This window comes from Camelus ferus, chromosome 9, assembly GCF_009834535.1.
Source record: "Camelus ferus isolate YT-003-E chromosome 9, BCGSAC_Cfer_1.0, whole genome shotgun sequence".
In the NCBI taxonomy this organism is placed as follows: domain Eukaryota; kingdom Metazoa; phylum Chordata; class Mammalia; order Artiodactyla; family Camelidae; genus Camelus; species Camelus ferus.
The window spans coordinates 47,398,274-47,421,501 of NC_045704.1; the positions used below are offsets into that span (position 1 = coordinate 47,398,274).

Below are 23,228 nucleotides of genomic sequence, written 5' to 3' on the forward strand. Positions count from 1 at the left end.
AAACAGTACGGGGCAAGAGGAAAAAAGGAATCAAGATAAGATTCAAAAAGTGAGGTCTTAATTTAAAGGAATGGCTGATCAGTGATGTCAAATGCTAAAGATTGAGAAAGTTCCTGATGGTCTGTAAGAATACAGAGGAAATGTATGTTTTCTTATTGCTCATTTTATACTTGCTATTGTGGAATGTTATATTTGAAGAGGTAGTACAGATGCTATAGTAATTAGAAGGCTTATTAGGCACTGGATTTTTGTTCCCTTTTAATGAATGTATGTATACTCCTCAGGGGAAAGGAAAACATTTAATAGATAATCAATTCAGATGAACAATAATTAATACACTAAAGTGAGCTCATCATAAGCTATCCCATTTCAAACCACCCTCATTTAATCACCCAATGTGGAATAACCATTAACTTAAACTTACTTGAAATTTACCATTGTAACTTTCATACTAACCGCTATATTACAATGCCAGATAGTCTCCATTAAAGATCTCTGTTTCTAATCTCTTACCATTTCCTGTTCTGAAGTATTTTGTTTTGGAGAAATTAGGCAGCATGACTATTTAGCTGTCTTTTGTTTGCATTTGAAATATTTTAAATGTGTTCATTACCCAGCCCTCCTTAATGTATTGAATTATAAAAACTGACTCCAAATATCCATGTATATGTTATATTGAAAATCCAATTGTTTAATTGCTGTTCTTTTCAAACAATCACAAAATACCTCATCTCCTTAGAGAACTGTGAATTCAGACCATTATTAGCATTATAAGTATATCATTCTTATAATGTATCATAAGAATAAACAATAGAGGGCTTTATTAGGTAAGATATGACGTATCTACCCAGCTATGTCTTATAACATAATTGATACATTATATGAAATGATCCCTATCCATGCATCCTGGAGTATACATTTCTCCTTAAATTCAGAATAGAAGCTAGAATAATTATCTTTTTTAAAAAAACTATTCTGCATTATAATTAGAATAACACATTAATAACTATTGACAGAAAAATTTTAAACTCAATAGATGGACTAGAATCTAGGTTACACACAGCAAAGAAATAATTAGTGATGTAGAGGGCAGTGGTCAGAAATTCATAAAAATTCAAGGAAATAACATTTAGTTAAGATATAGAGGATATATTAAGAGGATCCACCACATCTAGAAATAGATCCACAGGAAATAAATAGAAGGAGAGAAGAAAAAAGCTATATTTGAAGACGTGATAACTTGCAAAATTCCATAATTTAAACATCCATAGTCTTCAATTTAAATGTGCCTTGAATAGAGAGTAAGATAAATAAATAAGATCATATCAAGTCACATTATAATGGATATGTAGAACATAAAAGATAAAGAAGAATCTTAAAAGCTACCATAGAGAAAAGATAGATATCGTTACAAAGGAATTTAGACTGCCAGCAATCTTCTCAACAGAAATAATAAATGCCAGAATATAATGATGTTGGGGAGAAATAATCAATTTAGAATTTTATACTCAGCTTTTTAACATTCAAAAAGGAGAGCAAAACTACAGATGTTCACTACAAAACCAGAAAAGGATATAAGAATATAAAAAATAAAGTTAACTCAGAAGGAGGCATGGGACATACAAAATACAGCAAGCATTAAAGTTGATAAATATGTTATTAATGGACAATTATAGAAAGGCTTAGTAATTTTTATCCTTTCAAAAGTTTCCTTTTCAAAAGCATAAACATTAATAACAAAGTGGTGGATGGTCTTGTTTAATGGGTAATTAAAGTACACAAAGATCTGTCATAAGCAAGAGGAAGAGAAACATATCTAATAACTTGATATTTTAGATATTAAGAAAATTTATTTATAAATTAATTAATAATTTATAGTTTTCAAACCTAAAATGAAAAAAAGGAGAATAAGGAAAAATTTATCAATATTGTATGTTGATAAAAAAGAGAGAAAAGCAAAGTAAATATGAAATACAAAATAACTATTTAGAAATGAGGTCAGATATATCAGTTAACACAATAAATATGTAGCAAGTTTATTGAACATATTGGATTTAATAAAATGCAATTTTAAAAAGTCTTGTTTTCCTCCCTCTAATCCATTTCAACTTCTTCTGTCTGATCTATTTTCTCCCATACAGATCCCATAGCTTTTTGTCACTTTCAGATATTAATAGACATGCTTTGTTTTCAGGTAGTAAAAAGTCTAATTCACTCTAAATACAAACTTCAATCTCTCATTCAGTTTAAAGCTTCTATTCTTTCCCTATCCCTTCTGCAGCTCAGATCTAACCAAGACATGGGAACTTGAGGTGGGGAAGTAGTCTCACCCTTGTTCTTTTATGATTCCCCCCTGTTCTTTTTCCCCTTCCTTTTGTCTGGGCTACCTTAACTTCTCTATGGTTGGAGTGGAAAGATGTGGGGAAAGTTAACAGGGAATTCTATTATATTTGTCATATGCCTGTAGCATGGGAAATGTCTGAAGGCTGGCTGGCTGGCTGTCATGGAGTGCAAAACAGATAGAAAACAATTAAAAATGGAAATAGAAAGTATTTGATCTATCAATTCTTACTTTAAATGCAAATGGATTAAACTCCCCAAATCAAAAGATATAGAGTGGCTGAATGGATTAAAAACAAGATCCAGTGATGTGTATCTACAAGAGACTCACTTTAGATATGAAGACACACATATTCTGAAAAAGAAGGAATAGAAAAATGTGTTGCATGAAAATGCTAACCAAAAGAGAGCAGGGATGACTATACTTATATCAGACAAAATTGACTTTAAGTAAAAAACTGTCACTAGAGACAAAGAAGGTCATTATATAATGATAAAAAGATCAATTCAATGGAAATATATAACATTGCAAATATATATGCATCCAACATCAGAGAACCCAAATATACAAAACACTGACAGATCTGAAGGGAGAAGTTGGAAGCAACACAACAGCAGGAGACTTCAATGCCTTACTTTCAATAATGGATAGAACATGCAGGCAGAAAAATCAACAAGGAAAAAAGCTGATTTGAATAATACTATATGTTAAAGGACCTAACAGACATACACAGAACATCTCACCCAACAGCAGCACGTTACACATTCTTCTCAAGCACATGTGGAACATTCTCCAGGATAGACCATATGTTAGGTCACAAAACAAGTCTTAACAAGTTTAAAAAGACTGAAATCATACCATGTATCTTCTCAGACCACAGTGGAATGAAACTAGAAATCAATAACAGAAATAAAACAGGAAAATTCACAAATGTGTAAAGTAAACATCACACTCTTGAACAATTGTTGGGTAAAACAGGAAATTAGAAGGGAATTTTTAAAATATTTTTGAGACAAAAGAACATACTACTTAGCAAAACTTATGGGACATAGCAAAAGCAGTACTAAGAGGGAAGTTTATAACAATAAATACCCATATTTAAAAAGAAAAAAAATCTCAGTTAAACAACCTAACTTGCAACTTAAGGAACTAGGGGAAAGGGGCAGACTAAATCCAAAATTAGCAGTAGAAGATTAGTGTGGAGATAGATGAAACAGAGAATAGGAAAAACAATAGAAAAAATAGATGAAACAAAGAGAGTTTCTTTAAAAAGACAAACAAAATCAACAAATCCTTAGCTAGACAAAGGCAAAAAACTAAAAAATTCAAATAAATAAAATGAGAAATGAAAGAGGAGGCATTACAGTGAATGATATAGAAAAAGGATCATATAAAGAACTGTTATAGTTTGACACAACATTGTAAAATGACTATAGCTCAATAAAAAATGTTAAAAAAAAAAAAGTTGCATGCCAACAAATTGAATAAACTATAAGACATGAATAAATTCCTAGAGCTATACAACCTACAAAGACTGAACCAAGAAGAAATAGAAAGCCTGGACAGACCAATAACAAATAAAGAGATTTAATCAGTAATCAAAAAACCTTCCAAAAAAGAAAAGCTCAGAACTAGGTGGCTTCATAGGTGAATTCCACCAAACATTCAAAGAAGAACTAATACTAACCCTTCTTAAACTCTTCCAAAAATTAGAATAAGAAGGAACACTCCAAAACTTATTTTATGAAGCCAGCATCACCTTGATTCCAAAGCCAGACAAAGAAAACAGAAGAAAAGAAAACTATAGGCCAGTATCTCTGATGAACATAGATGCAAAAATCCTCAACAAAATACTAGCAAAATGAGTTTAACAACATATTAAAAGGACTATACGCCACAATCAAGTGGAATTTATCCCTGGTTGCAAAGATGGCTCAACATACAAAAATCAATTAATGTAATATACTGCCTTAACAGAATGAATGACAAAACTCCATGATCATCTCAGTAGATGCAGAAAAATCATTTGACAAAATTCAGCATCCTCTCATGATAAAAACTCTCAACAAAATAGGCATAGGGAGAACATGCCTCAATATAATAAAGTCTATATATAAAAAATCCACAGCTAGCATCATAATCAATGGGGAAAATTGAAAGCTTTTTCTTTAAAATCCAGAAGAAGGCAAAGGTGCCCACTCCTACCATTGCATGCTACATAGTACTGGAAGTCCTAGCCAGAGCAATTAGTCAAGAAAAAAGAAATAAAAGGAATATAAATCAGAAGGGAAGTAAAATTATCTGTTTTTGGCTGACATAATCATATAGAGAGAAAATCCTAAAGACTGCACCAAAAGATTGTTAAAACCAATTAATCAATTCAGTAAAGTTGCAGCATACAAAATCAACATGCAAAACTCAGTGTTGTTACTACATTCCAATAATAAACTATCCAAAAGGGAAAATAAGAAAACAATCTCATTCACATTAGCAACAAAAAGAATAAAATACTTAGAAATTAACTTAACCAACAAGGTGAAAGTCTTGTACACTGAAAATTGTAAAATATTCATGAAAAAAATTTCAAAAGACATAAATAAGTGGAAAGACATCTCATGTTCATAGATTAGAAGAATTAATATTGTTAAAATGATCAGACTACCCAAAGCAATCTACAGATTCAATGCAATCCCTATAAAGATCACAATGATTTTTTACAGAAGAAAAGATTCTAAAATTCATATGGAATCACAAAAATTCTACATGAAGCATGAATACATGAAGCAATCTTAAGAAAGAACAAAGCTAGAGGCATCACACTACCTGACTTCAAATTATATTGCAAATCTATAGTAATTAAAACAGTATGTCATTGGCATAAAAGCAAATATATAGACCAGTGGAACAGAATAGAAATAAATGCATGTATTTATGGTCAACTGATCTTTAATAAGAGTGCCAAGAAAACAATGCAGAAAAGATAGTCTCTTCAACAAATGGTGTTGAGAAAATTGGATATCTGCATGCAAGAAGTGAAACTAGTCCCCCTACTTCACACCCATACACAAAAATCAACTCAAAATAGATTAAAGACTTAAATGTAAGAAACCATAAGACTCCCAAAAATATATATATAGGGAAAGGGCTTCTTGACATTGGTCTTTGTGATTTTTTTTTAATATGATACCAAAAGCCTGGGCAACAAAAGCAAAAGTAGACAACTGAGATTACATCAAACAAGAAGCTTCTGCATAGCAAAGGAAACCAGCAACAAAATGAAAAGGCAATATATGGAGTGGGGAAAAATATTTGCAGGGTAGTGGTCATCAGTGGAGATGGGGGAGGAGATAAATGAGATCATGGAAGGGTACACAGAAGGCCTCAACAGTATCTGTAATGTATTATTTATGTAAAAGAAAATGGATGGATCTCAATGGATAAAATGTTAAGATTTGTTACAGTTGAATGCTGAATGGGCTACAATTTCCCTCTGATTTCCTTGAGAAGTTATTTTTCCATAAACAACCTTCACTTTCAGCTACACCCCTTTGTTCTCCCTCAGAAGAAGAGAAAGTTACCTGATTGGTGTGCCTGGAGAACTGGGCATTCCCAACTTAGCACCCCTCTCTACCTTGCTAAGATCTTACTGTCTGCAGAGAACCTGTGCGCTGGTCTGCTGTTGGCTACAAGGTAAGTGTAATGTTGGAAACCGGGGAAAACTGCATTCAGGTGGTGAGAGGTGCCTAAGCCACTTATAACTCCAAACCCAAGCCGTGTTTTCCAAACTTACTAGTAAGGAGCTGCTATTTAGAGCCCTGTTTGCCTCTTCGTCTCTTTTATTTGGCTTTTAGAATTTGGAAGGGAAAATGTGTTGTGCACACCTAGGCCATATTCTCCAATATAGACTTTATTGATTGGATAGCACATTTTATTTCCATTTGCCCGACTTGTTTGTCTCTCTCAATTGAGTCAGAACTTGGGTAAAGAGGATGAGGGATGTAATTTATTGGTCCTCTCAAACCTCAACAGTAAGTTCAAAGATGTTTATTTTATTATTCATATTTTTCATAATGAACAAATTTTTGAAAGCATGTATATCAAAGTTCTAAATAATTGTGGAGATATATATGTATGTGTATACACACACTCACTAATACACACACATCTCTTGAAAGTTCACTTTTTCAAAATAAATTTCTCACAGTTATTGAAAATCAAGTTATAATAGTGAATGAATTGGGAAGACTTGGCTGAAAAAGTACCATATTCAAAGCAGAGTCAGAAATTCCCTGCTGAAGAAATAAACAGCTTCTGTTTTTCTGCCCACATGAATCAAATAAATAAAAATAACACTCTGGAAACAAAGGCATCCATGTTTTGAGCCAGTAAAGAATATCTTTGTATAATTTCTACTGGAAAAACATAAAGGAAATGGAGAATGGGTTTTATAGGTGAATTTTTTAGTTTTTTTACACAGCAGAATTACAGAGTGTAAGAAATAAGTAAAATAGGTATCAAAAATGATGCATGGTCAATATAACATTATTCTTGTTAAATTCACCAAAATCATAATTCCTTCAGGTTTCCTAACTCCTTTCCTTCAATTCTCCTACTTTGTTGTTTTCATTTGGACCACATTTCTATATTTTTAGGACAAGGGCTTGATCTACAGAAAAATAACTTGGCTGAAATTAGAAGGTTTAGTCAAAGCTTTTCTAGACAGCATGAACTATCAGCAAACCCCGAACTGGGCAAAATGAAATGCCATTCAAATGGAAACAGCTAGAGCTTGCAGATTTCCCAACAAAGAACATGATTCCAACACTTACTCCACATCACCTCTTCACTACATGCTGTTTTTCAGCATTACATGTAAATGAAATTTAGGTTGTTGGCAGAAAGGGGATTATGAGGGATGGGGGCTGAATAGGGAAGAGTCACACAACATTGCTTCCTGGTTGCTGCACAGAATGCAAGAGATTATTTTTCAATGACAGTATACAGAGACAATTTGAATTTGTGAAAGTACTGCTCTCTGGTGCCTTTGGGGGGGGGGGGGGCGACGGTTTATAGTTCCTAGAAATTGGCTCATACTTCAGCCTGTAGACACGTCCCAGTGTGTCATTTTTAACCACTATGAGAGAAACAAAATGTGTTCCTGACTTTGGAAAGGAGGTCAGAGAAGTAAGAGCATATGTCAGACAGACCTCTACATCTAGATGAAAAAATGAGCATAAACTGGTGTCTTTCCCAGCAGGCTGGTGTGTTGTGTCATTTCTCAGCACTGTGGATTTATTAATTATGATTCATGGATAGGCATTCTCTAGATTAAAAATGCTGAAATATGATCAATTAAAATGTCCCAATTACATTGCTTCTAGAATAGGCTACTTTCAAATAGCTTCCCAAATTTTATAGCCAGCAATTAGAAATACAAGAATGTAAGAGATACCAGATTATTTCAATGGTAAACCCACTAATTCTTCTTTCAGAGTTGAATTTAGAAGAATAAATCCACATTCTTCCACCTGGACTGTAATGTCTGAATGCTCATTAAAATCAAAAAGAATATTTACTCCTAAAAAGGTAAGATATTATGTTTTTTATGGATTTTTTTCTTAAATGAACTTAAACTCACATTTGCTTACTTCTTAGTCAAATACATTTCACACTTACAATCTTTATTGGGGATAGGAGGAAACAGGGATTTATCTAAAAATAATGTAATGAATGGACTCGGTAGAAAAGTATGCACAGGGTTGAAGGAAGAAAGGAGGAATGTTGAGACTAGTTACAGTTGAAGCCATTACCACCCACCGCAGAGGCTCAAGGAACAAAATGAGGAAGTGAGTTTAACAGAGCCCCTTGAGCGCTGAGCATAGAAGCATTGTTAGATGGGAGCTTTAGCCGTCAATGACTTATCCCTGCCAGAATGCCAGCAATTATCTCTATTACCTATATGAACAGCATAAATGTAAATCTCATTTCTCATTCATGGCAAACAAAAAAGGAGTAGGAGGAATAAATACTCGGATCTCCTCATGCCCTTCCACCTCCTTCCGATGCCTCCATTGCACAAGTAAGTCCAGATGATGCCATCAAAAGAGGTCACCTTCTCAGACACAGAGATACAGAAGAGCAAAGTATGGCTCTGAGAGTAACCAGAATAACTAGCACACCATCCTTGGACACGTTCATCTATCCATATATTCACGTCTTCGTTCATGCCAGCAATTATCTCTATTACCTATATGAACAGCATAAATGTAAATCTCATTTCTCATTCATTCTAAACACCACACTTCAGCCACACAGTACATGATCCCAGCATCATACATTTTGTCCTCGACCTCCCCATCCAATGTCACTCCTGCTAACAATTTTGAACTTTATTCTCTAGGTAATAGTATTACAAAGTCTTTAAAGAGATTTAGGGTTGTTTGTTTGGGAAAATGAATCTGGAAACAGTTGAAAATGGACTTGATTTGAAAGACATTAGTGGCAGAGAGTATAGCTGACACTCAGGCAAAAGAGATGACGAATTTTTCACTAAAGTCAGGTCACACAGGATGGATGCATTCAGGAGTTCCTGTTGAAATAGAGCCTCTAGAATTTGGTGACAGATTTGGAATGAGAGAGGGAGAACAAGAATTGAGAATGAAGCTTATTTTCTAATTTTGGAGGCTAGGTCAACTGCTGTACCATTCAGCAAGATAAAATAAATATTGAAGAACAGATTTTGGTGAGAGAAGATAATGAATTTAGCCATAGACATGTTAAATTTGAGATGCCTGAAGGAAATCTCTGAAGGCAGATGCAGCGAGGAGAATTCTGGTCAAGATGGTTCTATAGATTCTTTTTCTGAGCCCCACACTCCATACTCCAAAAATAACAATTAATTAGATATAAAAAGAAAAATTAGGAGATATGGTTGCATTCATAAATGAAATAAATACCCTTGAGGCCAAAAAATGAAACAGAAACTCAAATTAGCGAGTGGCGAGAAGTGGTTGAATTTATGGATGGGGAAGGGTCCTGGGAATGGAAACCATGATGACTAGAAGGCTAGCCCCTGAAGTAGTTGTTCTTTGTGAGGAAGGGGGTGGGAAACAGACTGGATTTCTGAAACCAGGGACTGAGGTGGGGACTCCTCACAGCCCAAACTGAAGGAAGAGCTGCTGCCAGTTTTTGCCAGGGGCTTCAAGAGAAGCCAGACAATCTCAGTACCGGAAAATAAGTAAGTCTTCTCACTGGTTCAGTGACTATATGGTGATGACCCTAATACCCCTGTGGTATAGGGGTCCTCAACCCCAAATTTAAGTCTTGGTTTTGGACTTGGGGTGCTGAGGGATTGCCTGAAGTCAATTACCAACTAGACAGAAAGGAGGGTGGGGCGAGAGAAGGAAAAAAGAAAAAACAGCAATTAAAAACCCTCCCCCTCAAAAGACCTTGCAAACAAAAATTCAAAAGCATAAATCTATGCTAAGAAAAATAGAAATAAAATTTAATCCTAACAAATTAATTATAAATGATATTGATTTAAGCCTAGCTTGACAAAGACTTTAAAATACCATTATGTATATGTATTCCCAACCCACCCCACTCCACCCCACATAGGAAAATGTCCTTTAGTGCATGATAAACATCTATTACTTGTGCTCAGGAATAAAAAGATCTCTCCCTTTCTCAGGAGTTTGAAGTCTATTCATTCTAGTGACCTGGGAAGAGGAGGGAGCATGTCCAGAAAGGGCCCCTTGGGAGGATATAACTGGGGTTATGTATGAGCCACCATTGTTGAGCCCCTCAGGAGGAGAAGGCTGCATCTGTTTGATCTGTTACTCTTTCCACCTTAGTTTCTGGCAAAGGAACTTCTGGGTCTCTAGCATCACTCTGGTGGTAAAGCCATGTACCACGGAAGCCAAGTAGTTATTTCTGGAGCCTTGATAGCTGAAGAACTTGGGGTTCTCCTGGAAGCCTTCCCCAAGGGAGTAATTGTGCTCCTAAGAATCCCGGGAGACAGAGCTGGCATTTTTCCTTTTTTGCTAAGGAGGAAAATGAATAAATGGATAAATCCCCTAATCCATTTATTGGCTCTGTGGCCGTGGACAAGTTACTTAATCTCTCTGATAAGCCAGTTTTCTTAACTCGAAAATGGGAATACCACTACCTACCATGGCTACTGCTTACTGGCACCTAGTAGGTTTTTCATTAAAGCCTGTATCATATTTTTAAATTTCATCAGTGTTAAATTTTTCTTCTTTGAGGGAGGATTTGCTATTTTTTAAATTGGTGAAATCCATTCATAGAGAAGTCTTGTAACATGGTGAGTGATTAAACTGAGTAATACTGTCCAAGATTTTTAAAAATGAGGTGTTAAGAGGCTTATTTTCTCATATATCTTGTGTGCTGACACTGAGAGCAATTCTGTAAGAGAAATTTCAAAAATGCTTTAGCAGCGATTAGTGCTGGTGGAGTTAGCATATAATCTCCCAAGGTGACAACTTCGCCGTGTGGTGTGTAAATTCTAATTACTTCTTCTACGTCATGTATTTCACCGAATTTGTATATACCCTAGAAGCTTATTCATACCTACTTCTTTCTTTCTCTTACCAAATATTTTTCCTAATGGATTTTCATTTGAGGTTGTAATTTTTTTTCCTAGTCCAGAAAAGCCACTCTACCACTAAACCTAAGAGACAGAGATAGAGCAGCTGTGTGCTCCTAGACTCAGATTCGAAAAGTGTGGGTAGAGGAAGGGGAGGTCAGAAAATAGGTTGTTATTTCCATTGCTGGCAATTTAGATTCAGAGGCATTTCATCTGCAGTCCCCTGAAGTGTTGAATTGAATAAAAGTAGTAGCAGAAACAGTGGGGAGGGTGGTTGGGGGAGGGGTTGTGAACACTTCCAGCTAAACGCAAAGAGACAGGCAGCTTGTAAGCATGCATCCTCAGCTTGGAATAAAAGCCACAAGAAGCCTGAGAGCTGGCTTTTATTGAAACAAGATGCTGCTGTAGTGAAACAAAACACAGACTGAAATCCATCTACACTGGCAGAGTGCTGTGGTTACTGAGTGTGTGCTGCCTTGATCAGGAGGGGCTGTGTAGACAACTGTGTGAAGGAGAATAAAGCACTGACGCATTTACATCTTGCCTAACATATTAATGATTTAAGAATAGACATATTTCATATGCACTTTTGCTAAGAATGAATGTGTCTATAAAGACTTACTGCTTATTTTACATTTGATTCAACCAGCACTCTCATTTGCATTGAGCTAGACACTATGAAATACAGACTGCGTGCGTATGGGAAGCTTGTTGTTGACAAAGATGTGATATCCCAAATTCCATTTTTAAGCCATTTAAGCCAGTTTTCCTTAGAAATATTGTTACAGATGGTGGGAAGTATCATAAGCTAGCCCTCAAATGTGTTTTTAACAAATAATATACCTAAAGGAAAAGACTAATACAAGGAAAAAATAATTGGATATTGATTTATTTTTCTTGTTTGTAATCTTGAGAAAATGACTTAATTAGAAAAATGAAGGAAAAGATGAGAACATAAGTTTATGAAGGACATTTGATGTGCTTTACAGATTGCAGAGTTTCAGTGCACTGATCCTTTATTATACCTAATTTACCTCAAAAATATGACTTTCCTTTTCATTGATAGAGGTCTCAGAGTCATACAATAGATATCAATTAAGCCTGTAAATATATAAAAATTACCACAATATGTGCCATAAGAGATACAAGAATTGTTTAAGTCAGGTAACCCTTTACCAAGGTGCTGGCAATTTATTTGGGGAGATAAAACATATGGTACAAAAGTGTATATAATCAATACCATGTGCAGAAATACAGACTAACAGGGAGATATTACATGGAGATATGGGAGAAGCAGGAACCTCAAAGACATCCAGCCTTGGTTTCTAGTAGATTGCACTGCCTCCAACTAAATAACCATGAGCAAATTTCTTAATTTGTTGGAGCTTTGGTTTTCTTACCCATAAAATGAGGATGAAGCGATTAGGAATATTAAATGATATAATGCAAATGACATGCCTAATAAAGGCACAGGGCAGGTACTTATTTGCTATTGGTTCTCACTCTTTTCTGTGGTTAACAGAGGCATGGAAAGACTCACTCTACCTCTACCTGGTGGGTTAGTGAGGAGTAAATATTTGAATAGGACCTTAAAAGCATGCTAGAAGCACAATGTATTTTATTTCATATTTATTTTATTTTTTAACTGCCCAACACCTAAACTCCCTTCTGGTAACTGGAGCATTCTCTTCCTTAATGAGTTTTATACAAAACACCACACACTCATTTTCCAAATCTCTTTGCAGCTACACTTGTCCAATCAGCCATTGCAACTATTAACAACATTCATGTATTTCAGTCTTAATGTTTCAACCCTCTGTGATACCTAATAGATTCCAGGCTGAGGTTCTTCGCTCACACTATGTTCCATCTTCATACATACACCTTCTTCCCTACCCACAATTTTCTTTAGCTATATATCTTAAATTCCTCTAGTGTTTGCCCTTATGATTTTAAATGATTATTTTTGAAAACCTATCCCTTGATTTATTACCCTATGAAAGAAAAAAAGGTTATGAAAATATTGCATCTACCCCTCCTTTCATCACTTCTCTCCATTGTCCCACCAAATTTTTGATAGTTGTGTTATTTTTATTTTGTCAGTGTTCATAACATTTATAATCTTTTAACTATTATCAAGTCTTACATGCATTGTGCCTAAGGTGATTCTAAAGACTCAATAAAATACTGTTTTTACATTGACTGTACAGTCACCATAGTACCAGACAGAATGACTGAATCAGTAGAGAAAGCAGTGTAATCCCAGATCATTGAAAGTTTATTATTTGAAGAAGAATATCTCAAGCACCAAGATCTCTACTTTGTTCTCTTCAAACACCTTTCTGTGGTCCTTTATTTCGCACTGTCATACTTGGTTACCAGTTTTTGTTGTTAGATTTTTTGTTTTTTTGTTTGTTTGTTTTGTGTATAATCCTCCTCTTTGTGTTCCTTTATTGTCATTTATCCAAACTAGTCTACTTAAGTAGTTTTTAAATATAGGATGTGTGGGTGGTAAACTTTCTGAGTGCTTACATGTCCAAAAATTTAATTTAACACTCATAGTTAGTTGATAGTTTGGCTAAGTACAGATTTCTTTTCTCTAAGAACTTTGAAGGCATTGCTTCAAAGTCTGCTAACAACCAATATTGCTGCGGATTTATTTGATGTCAGTCTGCTTTTCATTCTGTGATAGATAACCTTTCCTCCTTCCCCAAAAGCTGTTAGAGCTTTCTCTTAACTTTTCAAGTTCTGAAATTTTACAAGGATATGTCTAGATGTGAGCCATTTTTCCGTTGGTCTCTTTAGTATTCAGTGGTCTTTTTTGGGTCAGGGAAATTTTCATTATAGTCCATCATTTTTAAGATTGTTTACTTCTTGTCATCATATTTACTTTCTCCTTCTGGAATTTCTGTTAAACATATGGTAGAGCTCCTGGCTCTGTCCTTTATGTATTTTAACTTTTATTTCACATTTTCTGTCTTTTTGTTCTATATTCTAGGAGATTTCCTTGACTTTGTCTTCCAGTTCGACAATGTAGTATTCAGCTATGTCTGTTTCATTAGTCAACTATTGAGTTCTTTATTTTTGAAATTATATTTTTAACTTCAAATAATTTTTTCTTTTTTTTTCTTTCTTATGATAGATTGTCTTTTTTTAATAAATACAGTGGCTTCTCAGATCTATCTGAGGATAATATAATAGCTTTTCAGACCTACCTAAAGGTATGAATTAGAATGTACCTAAAGGTCTTTTCTGTTTTCTCAAATAGCTCTCTTTTCCCTGAGATAAGTTGTTCTGTTTAGATATTTGGGACTTTCTCCTTCATTTTGTTGATTTCTTCAAGTGGCTACTGTTCCCTTATTGTCCATGCATCATTATGAATCAGAATCAGGGTTTCTTCTGTGGTTGATATATCCATTTGCCCAGTAGGCCTCACCAACAGAGAAAAAAAAAAGGCAGATTTCCAATTTCATGTAAATGACTGAGTAGGTTTTGACTGGCAGGTAGGAAGCAGGAAGGCTGGTTGGAAATTCCAGCGATTGTAAAAGGTAGGGAGCCTTTTTTCTGGAGGTAAGGAGCTTTTGCAGGCACCGTTCCTGAGTGAAACTGTCCTTTTTTGTTTCCACATCTGGCTTAGTAACACAGAGGGGCTCAGTCTCTGCTCTTCTTTCTTAATACCCAGTGCCCTCCAAGGAACCATCCCTGAGCAAACAAGTAACTTTGTTCAGAGAGTAGATCTCAGGCTTTGACCATGGAGCAAAAAGTCCTGCTAACAAATACTTGATTTAGACAGAGAAAAGAGAAAAGATCCCACCAAGCTCAGAAAGCTATTCTTCAGTAGATTATCCAACTCCTGCTATTTTTAAATGTTCAAAAAAAAAAAAAAAAAACCCTACTTATCTCTGAGACTGTGGGAATTTTTTTAATCTACCTACCTATCCGTTCCTTTTTCTATCTACCTACTTTCTTACGTATATTTGTGTATATATTCTATAACTATTAGCTTTGTGTACCTTTTTATTATACAAATATAGAAAACTATATAGGATAAATATGTATATTATAAGGCAAGCACCCTTAAAATCACCACCTTAATCAGGAAATAGTACTTCTCCAGGCTTCCAGATGTCCCTCCATGTACAGTTACAACTGTAGCTTCCTTCCTCCTGACTGTAGTATTATACATTTACATTTCTTTATGTTTTTATCACCCAAGGGTATGTCTCTAGACACTATAGTTTAGTCTGTTCCTTTTTTTTTAACCTTGGTATGTCATTGAAGTTTCTGTAGTTTCCTCCTCCATCCCTCCCCTTCCCTTACAATTTATTTATTGAAGAACTCAGGCTATTTGACCCATAAAATTTCTTCTTAGTCTAGATTTTGCTGATTTCAGACTCATGGTACAGCTCAATGTATTCCTCTGTCTCTTGTATTTTCTGCAAGTTGGCAGTTGGATCCAGAGGGTGACCTCTGGAGGTTCATATCCTTTGACAATAATTGTGTTCTTCCAGCAGTAGACATACAATGGCTGGCTTTTTTGCTTTTGTTTTTATTTTCAAATGTTAACAGCCATTAATGCTCAATGTCTCGGTCAATTAATCCATTGAACATTGCAAACAGGTGATATTCTATATCTATTTTGTTTTCATATATTATCTAGAACAATTTTATAAAGAGATGTTTCACCTCATCTATATTTGGCTATCTAATGGAACAATTCATAGGAAAAGGGTATAATAAATGCTTGATACTTTCTGTTCATTTACTTTGTCGTCAAGATAGCGAATTAGCCCTATACTATCCCCCAAATGACCAATTAATTTTTCAATATATATAATTATTGATTCATGAATTTAAACGTATTTCATAGATTTCATTTCATTGCACTTCTTACAATTTTTGAAACTCAGAATATACCATTTCTGCCTATGGGACAACATCTCTTCAAGCTGGTCTCTAAGTGTTTTGACAAGACCCTAGTAGTCTCCGATAGCTTCTGTGCCTCTAGACATTGTCAAATGTCCCTTGGGGGTCAAAATCACCCTCAGTTGAGAACCACTTACTCAAAGTATCACACAGATTGTTGCCAAATTATAAGTGTATTATATACTCCCTATCTTAGTAAACGGCACCACCCAATGGCTGGGACCAAAAATCTTGGAGTCAAACCCTAACTTCTCCCTTTCTTTCATACTCACATCTAATTTATCAGCAAACCCTGATTCACCAACAAAATGTATACTGATTCTGATTCTTCCTACCACCTTCACTGCTACCATCCTAGTTCAAGCCACCATCATTTCTTACCTGGATACTGTAATACCTTCTTACTGGCATCTGTTTCTACTTTTGCCTCCCCTATGCTCTTTTCCCCACACAGTAGCCAGACTTGGCCTTTTATAATGTAGATCAAATAATGTCATTCTCTGCTCAACATCCTCCAATGATTCCTCATCACTCTTGGAATAAAATATTAAGTCCCTACATGGCCTGCATGGCTCTACATGGCCCAACATGATATAGCCCCTGGCTACCTCTCTGAACTCATTTTCTACTGCTCTTCCCCTTACTCACTGCACTTCAGCCACACCAGCCTCCTTGCTGTTTCTTAAATATGCCAAGCACGCTCCGTCTTTGGGCTTTGTATTTGCTGTTCTTTTAGCTAGTAATTTTGTGTGTGTGTGAACTGTCTGGCCATGCACTTTGCCTAATTTTCTGTTGAGTTGATGGTATTTTTCTTCTGAGTACTCTGTTTTGATTGAAAGTGCTATCCCCTCCAAAAAAAAAAAAAATCGTGAAGGATCTGCTGGTAATCAGCACTGCGATGTGCTTTCACTTCTAACACTGGTAGGGAAAGGAGACAGTGGGATGGACAAGAGCTTGAAGTAGATGAGCCTTAAAAGAGAAATAGAAGAGATCTCTGATTGTGATATCTTCTGGGATTTTTTTTTTTTTACACACTGATTTTTTTCATCCTGATTAGTTTTTCAAAACATTTTTCCTGCCAATCCTAAAAGGCTTTGAATTTGTTGAGCAACTAGTATGTGAATACCACTAGGACTTGATGCATCTCTGACCTCATCTTCTGCTATTCTCTATGTTGTTCTCCCACTCCGGTCACCTGACCTCCTTCTGTTCAAAGAATAGAACAGTCCTGCATCTTTGCATTTGCTGTTTCCAGAGGAATGCTCTTCCTCTGACTATCGACATGGCTGTCCTCCATTTAGTCATCTTCTCAGTGACATATTCTCTAACCACCCTACCTAAATCTCAACACTTGCCCCCAAAGTTTTCCACTCTTCCTTGATTTATTTCTTCTCCTTAGCCCTTGTCACTGTCTAATGTTCTAAATGTTTAATTTATTTAACGTTATATCTGGTTACCTCCTTTAGAGTGTAAGCTTCAAGGGGGCAAGGATTTTTTGTCTATTGTATTCACTGCTCTATCCCTGAAGCCAAGAACAGTGACTGGTGCATAGTTGGTACAGAAACTCTTTATTGAATTAAATAATGAATCTAAAAGTGAAAGACAGAGTCTTTGACCTTCTCTGAGTTTATACTCTCATTGAAGAGAACAGATACAAACACTAACCTGTAAATAAAGCAGCTAAAGGTATAAGTGTCTAGTGATGATGGAATGGAGTACCCAGAGTAACATATGAAGAGATTCATAATTTTGTTTTGGAATTAGTAATGGGGGAAGGGGAAGTGACTCCTGAATTGTCTCTTAAGATACTGATAAATCTGAATTGGAAGAGAGAAATACGAAGGCATTCCAGAAAGAGTGATATGAGTTGGGTTAGGTATACAACCAATTTGGCTGTTGTGATTAGAACAGAGGAATCAGGTAGAAAGTAGTAAGAATTAAGTTTAGCTAATACCTTAGTATATCAGTCAGGGTCCCAGCAAGAAACAGCTATCATACATAGAGTGAGAATTCAAGTAGGGCATAGTAAAACAATTGCTTATAAAGGTTTAGGCAGGAATGTAGGAAATAGCAAGGGATATTGCAGTATCCTGGAGCCAGTAACAGAATGTGAGAGCTGTTACCACCCTAGTGCCTTGAAGGTAAGGAAGGAGAGGGTTGTATAGAGAGGACATCTTGGGAGTAGTTGTGATGTGAATCAAAGACCATAGCTGCCCTCAAGTGATCTACAGAGAAGGAGCAGATCTCCTCCCTCCCACTGATCCCATAAGTGAACCAATTGGAAACCAGAGCAAGGGGCCAGCTGATGCAGTCAGTCCACAGAGGTCAGCCTTCTTAGCATGGAGCAGAGTGAAGAAGGATGCAGAGTAGATCTGGAGGGACAAATGGAAAATATCCAGCGCACTGAGGTTAATATAACATAAAAACTATTGCTAGGAAGCCTGGAGTAACACTCATAGAGGTCATCATCTATATGGTTGAGAAATGTTTCCTGACTGTATACAAATTATATCCTTCTTACGAGACTGTTTTAACTACATCATTATAATGAAAACATTGCTCAATCTGGCATTTGATTAGTGCAACACATAACACAAAATTACAGAGGTTCAAAGCATATGAATAAAGAATTTTTTTAAAAAGAAATCAAAGCACCAGCCAGAAAATAGGTGACTCAGTGACCAGTGAAAACCAATGAGGCAAAGCCGTTTTTTAAAAATGAGTAATAGCTTCAGTAAAAATGAACTACATTCTCTTTATTGAGTCCTACTATCCATATTCTACAACTTCCTTCTAACACACTTCTATTCCAGTAGTCAGCTCTGCCTTTTCTTGTTATACTTTGTTTCTTCAAATCTTCACCAATATTAGCCATTGGTATTTATCTATTTCTATGTGTATATCTATAGTTATATAAAATAATTATTGATTATGTGCATGAAGGAGAAACAGATGTTAGCTATTTCTCCAAAAAAAAAAAACAAACCAGACTTCTATTATTCCTTCTAGCCCATACCTATAGTGGAATTCTATGCCAGTTCTTGGTGACCCTTCCTTGAGAAAACATTGCGTCACAACTTCACTGTCAGGGGACATTGAGAAGAAAATTGGACACATGCACAGACAACCACTGTCTTCTTCAGCTCCATTAGCTGTAGACCTTGAGCACTTGGAACAGGGTCTTTTCTGGCTACAATCTATTATGATCTAGGCAGTTGTACAAAATTTATCTGTACTGAAAACATAAGTTGTTTACAATAGCAGCTATCATCTCTCCCATTATTTAGTGATTCTTAAATTGGCTTAATTCTTGTTTTCAGTATCGTAACTTCTGTAATATTATTTTATTCCTACTATAGTGCAGATTAGCCTCAGTTAGCTTGGGGCCATGGTGATTTACATCTTACAGTTATTATTATGTAATATTCAGAATTCTTTCAAAATCCTGGCTCTATCTAGGACAGTATTCTGAACTTTCTAGTAGATACAGATAATTCATGTGACCTTTAGCTCCTTTTTGAGATAAGCTGTTTGCTATGATTATTTAATTTAAATTACTTCGAAGATATTTACTGATGCCTCCTTATGCAAGCAACTGAATGTATACAAAGGTGAGCTGTACCACCCATTACTTTAAGGAGCTTACAATTTAATAGTCAAAAAAAAATCTTTAATACAAATAGTGAATTAGGTTCTAACTAAAACACAGTGATGTGGAATTTCACAGTTGGTGGATATTATATGATTTCGGGACTAAAAGGGTGAATAGCATTTTAATAGGTAAGGACTAGCTATGGGCAAGAAAGTGTTAACTGTTTTAAGTTCCTGTTTATTCATCTATAAAACAAAAATGATACTATTTACCTCATTGAGTTTTTGTGAGGATTAAATGAAAGAATGAATGCAAGGCACTTTGCAAATCTCATGAAAAGAGCACAAAAAATGTGATTTTTAAAAATAACCCTCTCAAATGGAATTTGAAAAAAAATACGCTTCTCAAAGTTCTAGCAACAGGAATAGACAAGTGATGATGGGGGAGTTGACACTAGCCTGGAGCACAGGGAGAGTGGAATGGAGTAAGGAGAGATAAGGCAGCAGAAGAAAGTTGAATGAGAACACTCATTCAGCAAACGTCTATTAAAGACATTTTACTCCTAGAAAAATGAGAAAATCGTATTAGAAACTTAATGCTGACCCTGTGGGGTCCAGGATTCTCTTTGCTTATTTCCTACTGTGTCCCCAGTGCCTATAAAACAGAGGCAAGCACATATTTGGTATGTCATAACTATTTGTGGAATGACTTTACCTTGTTGAGGAGATGATGTGAAGAGATTCCATAATCCTTGATTGAGGAAATCAGTCTCCTCAGAGACAAGTAGAAGAGGAAGAAGGCCAATACTAAAATCTCAAAGCCTCTGCTAGGAGTGTGTGTGTGTGTATGTGTGTACACATATGTAAGTGCATTTCTAAAGGACAATGGATATGCACGATGGGTACGTGGAATCAGGCTGGATCAGTGGAGGAGGTAGAGAAATCTGTTGTTTTCCATAATGAGGTGAGCACAGCTGAACTGATAGAGAATGCATCTGATGGAAGGGACTGCAGACAAGAAAGGGAGAGAGTTTTGGAAAATCGAGAAAGGGCCAGGAATATGGTCATGTAAAATGCCTAGCCCTCCAAAATTCAGGGTGTTCACACAAACACCCTGTGTGGGTGGTTCATACAAACCAAGCACCAAGTACTTGTGTAGTACCAAATACCTAGATTGGGACAGACCAGGGAGAAGGGACAGGCCAAAGGAGGTTCGATGCCAGCAACACCAAATGTACAGTAGGAGCTGGACTTCAAGCGGCTTGAACCCAGGAAGTTACAAAAATCTAGGAGGGCATTGGACTTCCCATCAAATGAGAGTTAGAAAGATCAAATCTCTTGAAAAATTAATGTCAAATGCAAGGTAATTTTGGCTGCTTTGGTCATTGTAACTGATAGCCTGCCAGTTAATTCTGGCCCAAGAATCACCTCCTCCAGAAGGGGACCCATGTCGTTTTCTCCCTCCCACATAGATTTTGTGCCTGTCTTGGGTTCTCTTCCATCACCTCTATCGTGGTCTTTCTCCTGTGTTATAATTATCCATTTATGTTTCTGCCTCCCCTATTGGACTGAACATTCAGGACAGGGCAGAGTCTAAGCTCAGCAGCAGCAGTGCAGCTGGGAGACTGAAGCTGGAGTTACACATGTTTGTAAAGAGACAGTGAGGGCCAAGAAAGAAAGGAGTTGTAAGTATAAAATCCAAACCCAGAGTCCAGTTAGGAACCAGAACAAGCAAAATAAACAAACAAAAGCATCAGAGACATCATCAGGGATTCATTTGTAACATTTTGGCATAGCCATCCACGTAGCCACGTTTATCTCCAAATCTCTAAAATAAGGTGCTTTGGGATCTTTTTTTGGTTTGTACTTGGTTTACCTACCTCCACCATTTTCTGAAATTTTCAACAAAAAAATTTTTTTCAACAATCACAATAATGGAAAAAACTTAATTTCTTTTTCTAAAAGGCTGTATTTATTCTTAACTGTCCAAGAAAGGATGAATGTGTGCTTCATGCACACAGCCTTAACTATTTAATCCACAAAAAGCAAAAGAAAAACTTGTAGTGATTGTAACACAAAGCCAAGTGTCTGTGGTGTGCCTTTGTGTTGATGACAGGGTTTGTGAGGGTATTTTTTCCATTTCTTTACTCTCTTACCATCAAAGGAGGAACCAATTAAGCCAAATAATAATATTTAAAATCTGGCAGCCCTTGGGAGCCTGAAATGAAAACCTAAATCTGCCATGTGGATGCTTTAGAGACTGTGTTCTAAGCGTGACCAGGGACTCACCCCAGCCTGAAGCCACACATACTCCCAGTGCCTGGACATAGCAGAACTAATTAGAGAGAGAGCTAGAATTCACTCTTTACATTTGTTGATGTAAGTTAGAATCCCTCTTCATGTCATGTGAGAACAAAAACAGAATAGCCTAGAACTGAGTGAATAGCACAGAATACTCAACTTGTCCTTGTAACCGCCTACAACAAAGCAAAAAGGGCTTAAGAGGGATTTTAACATGTGAAGTGTTTGTGCAGAGACCGAGGACTTCTGTGACTGTGTGTACAGAAGAATTAAATGACAAAAGCAGTTGGAAGAATTTGCGTACTTTGTTGTTGTGACTTCTCTCTGCATCCTCTTTTTTTTTTTTTTTAACAACTTTAGCTATCTCTTTAAGGAAAGAAATAAAAATCATTAAGTCTCTAAAGGAAGATAAAAACAGTTTTTAATGTGAGCAAGATGCTATGCATTGCTTTTATTGAATTAGCCAGAGAGTGCAGTGGTGTGTGTGTGTGTGTGTGTGTGTGTGTGTGTGTGTGTGTGTGTGTGTGTGTGTGTGTCACAGGCAGCTCTGTGTACGTGCACAGACATCAGGACTAAGGAGTGCACAGATGTTTTCCTGCATTGCCATTGTGTGTGTTTGTGCCCTAGCACAGCCATGCGTGAAAGTTTGTGTGTGTCTAAGTGTGGTCGTGTGCAAACGAAAGGGATTCCTGCTCCATTATTCCAAGCAATTAAACTCCAACAGCACTAGGATGAATGGGAGGCCCTGATTTTCTTTTCCTTTGCAGTAATTGCCTCAGCAATCATCTTTGATCAGGGAAGAGCACAGGAGGAGAGTCCTGAAAGTTGACATTCCCTGGTATAAATATATACATTTACATACACGGGGGCAGCACAGCTCCACAGCTTTTTACTGACGTCTCTGACCTGAAACCATTGTAGCTCCATTGACACTTCATTTAATTGAATCCTTCCCTAGCAATGCAGAAGCCAGAGGACTTGAAAGGGGGAGGGGAGTGGAAGGATGGGTAATCAAGGCAGACTCTTCTGCCTGAATGTCTAGAAATGACAGGGAAGTAATTGCTTTTGAAAAGCAAAAAAAAAAAAAAAAAGAAAAAGAAAAAGAAATAGCACAATTTGTTCTATTTAGCAAGATGCTAAAAGGGGATAAAGATACGGGGGTTTTGCCCCAAACATACCAAAATCCTTACCCCTGAAAACAAAATTTGGATTTTATTGGATTTTATTTTGATTTGGACTTCTGTGTAAATAAGAATGAAATGGTGTTTTTAAAAAGAAAGAAAGGAAATACAATGCTAAGAAAGAAAAATCCAGAGACTTTCCTGGTTCAAAATGGCCAGAGACAATGGTATGATCATTCTGAGCTTAGAGCCACAGCATAGCCCCTTTTGTCAGCTTCAAATCAGTGAGCTGGAGGGTTGAATCAGTTTAACCTGCCTCCGTGACACATCACCCACCCGCCTG

At 36.2% G+C, this 23,228-nt stretch overlaps 1 protein-coding gene across 1 annotated transcript in view; it reads left to right on the forward strand.

The window, feature by feature from the left end:
* PMFBP1 (polyamine modulated factor 1 binding protein 1) overlaps nt 1-23,228 on the forward strand; it is a 243,370-nt gene that overhangs the window by 51,815 nt on the left and 168,327 nt on the right. The window contains exons 4-5 of the mRNA XM_014558373.2: nt 5,904-6,031; nt 7,834-7,927. The gene's annotated coding sequence lies outside the window, so the exon portion shown is untranslated. The remainder of the gene's footprint in view (nt 1-5,903; nt 6,032-7,833; nt 7,928-23,228) is intronic.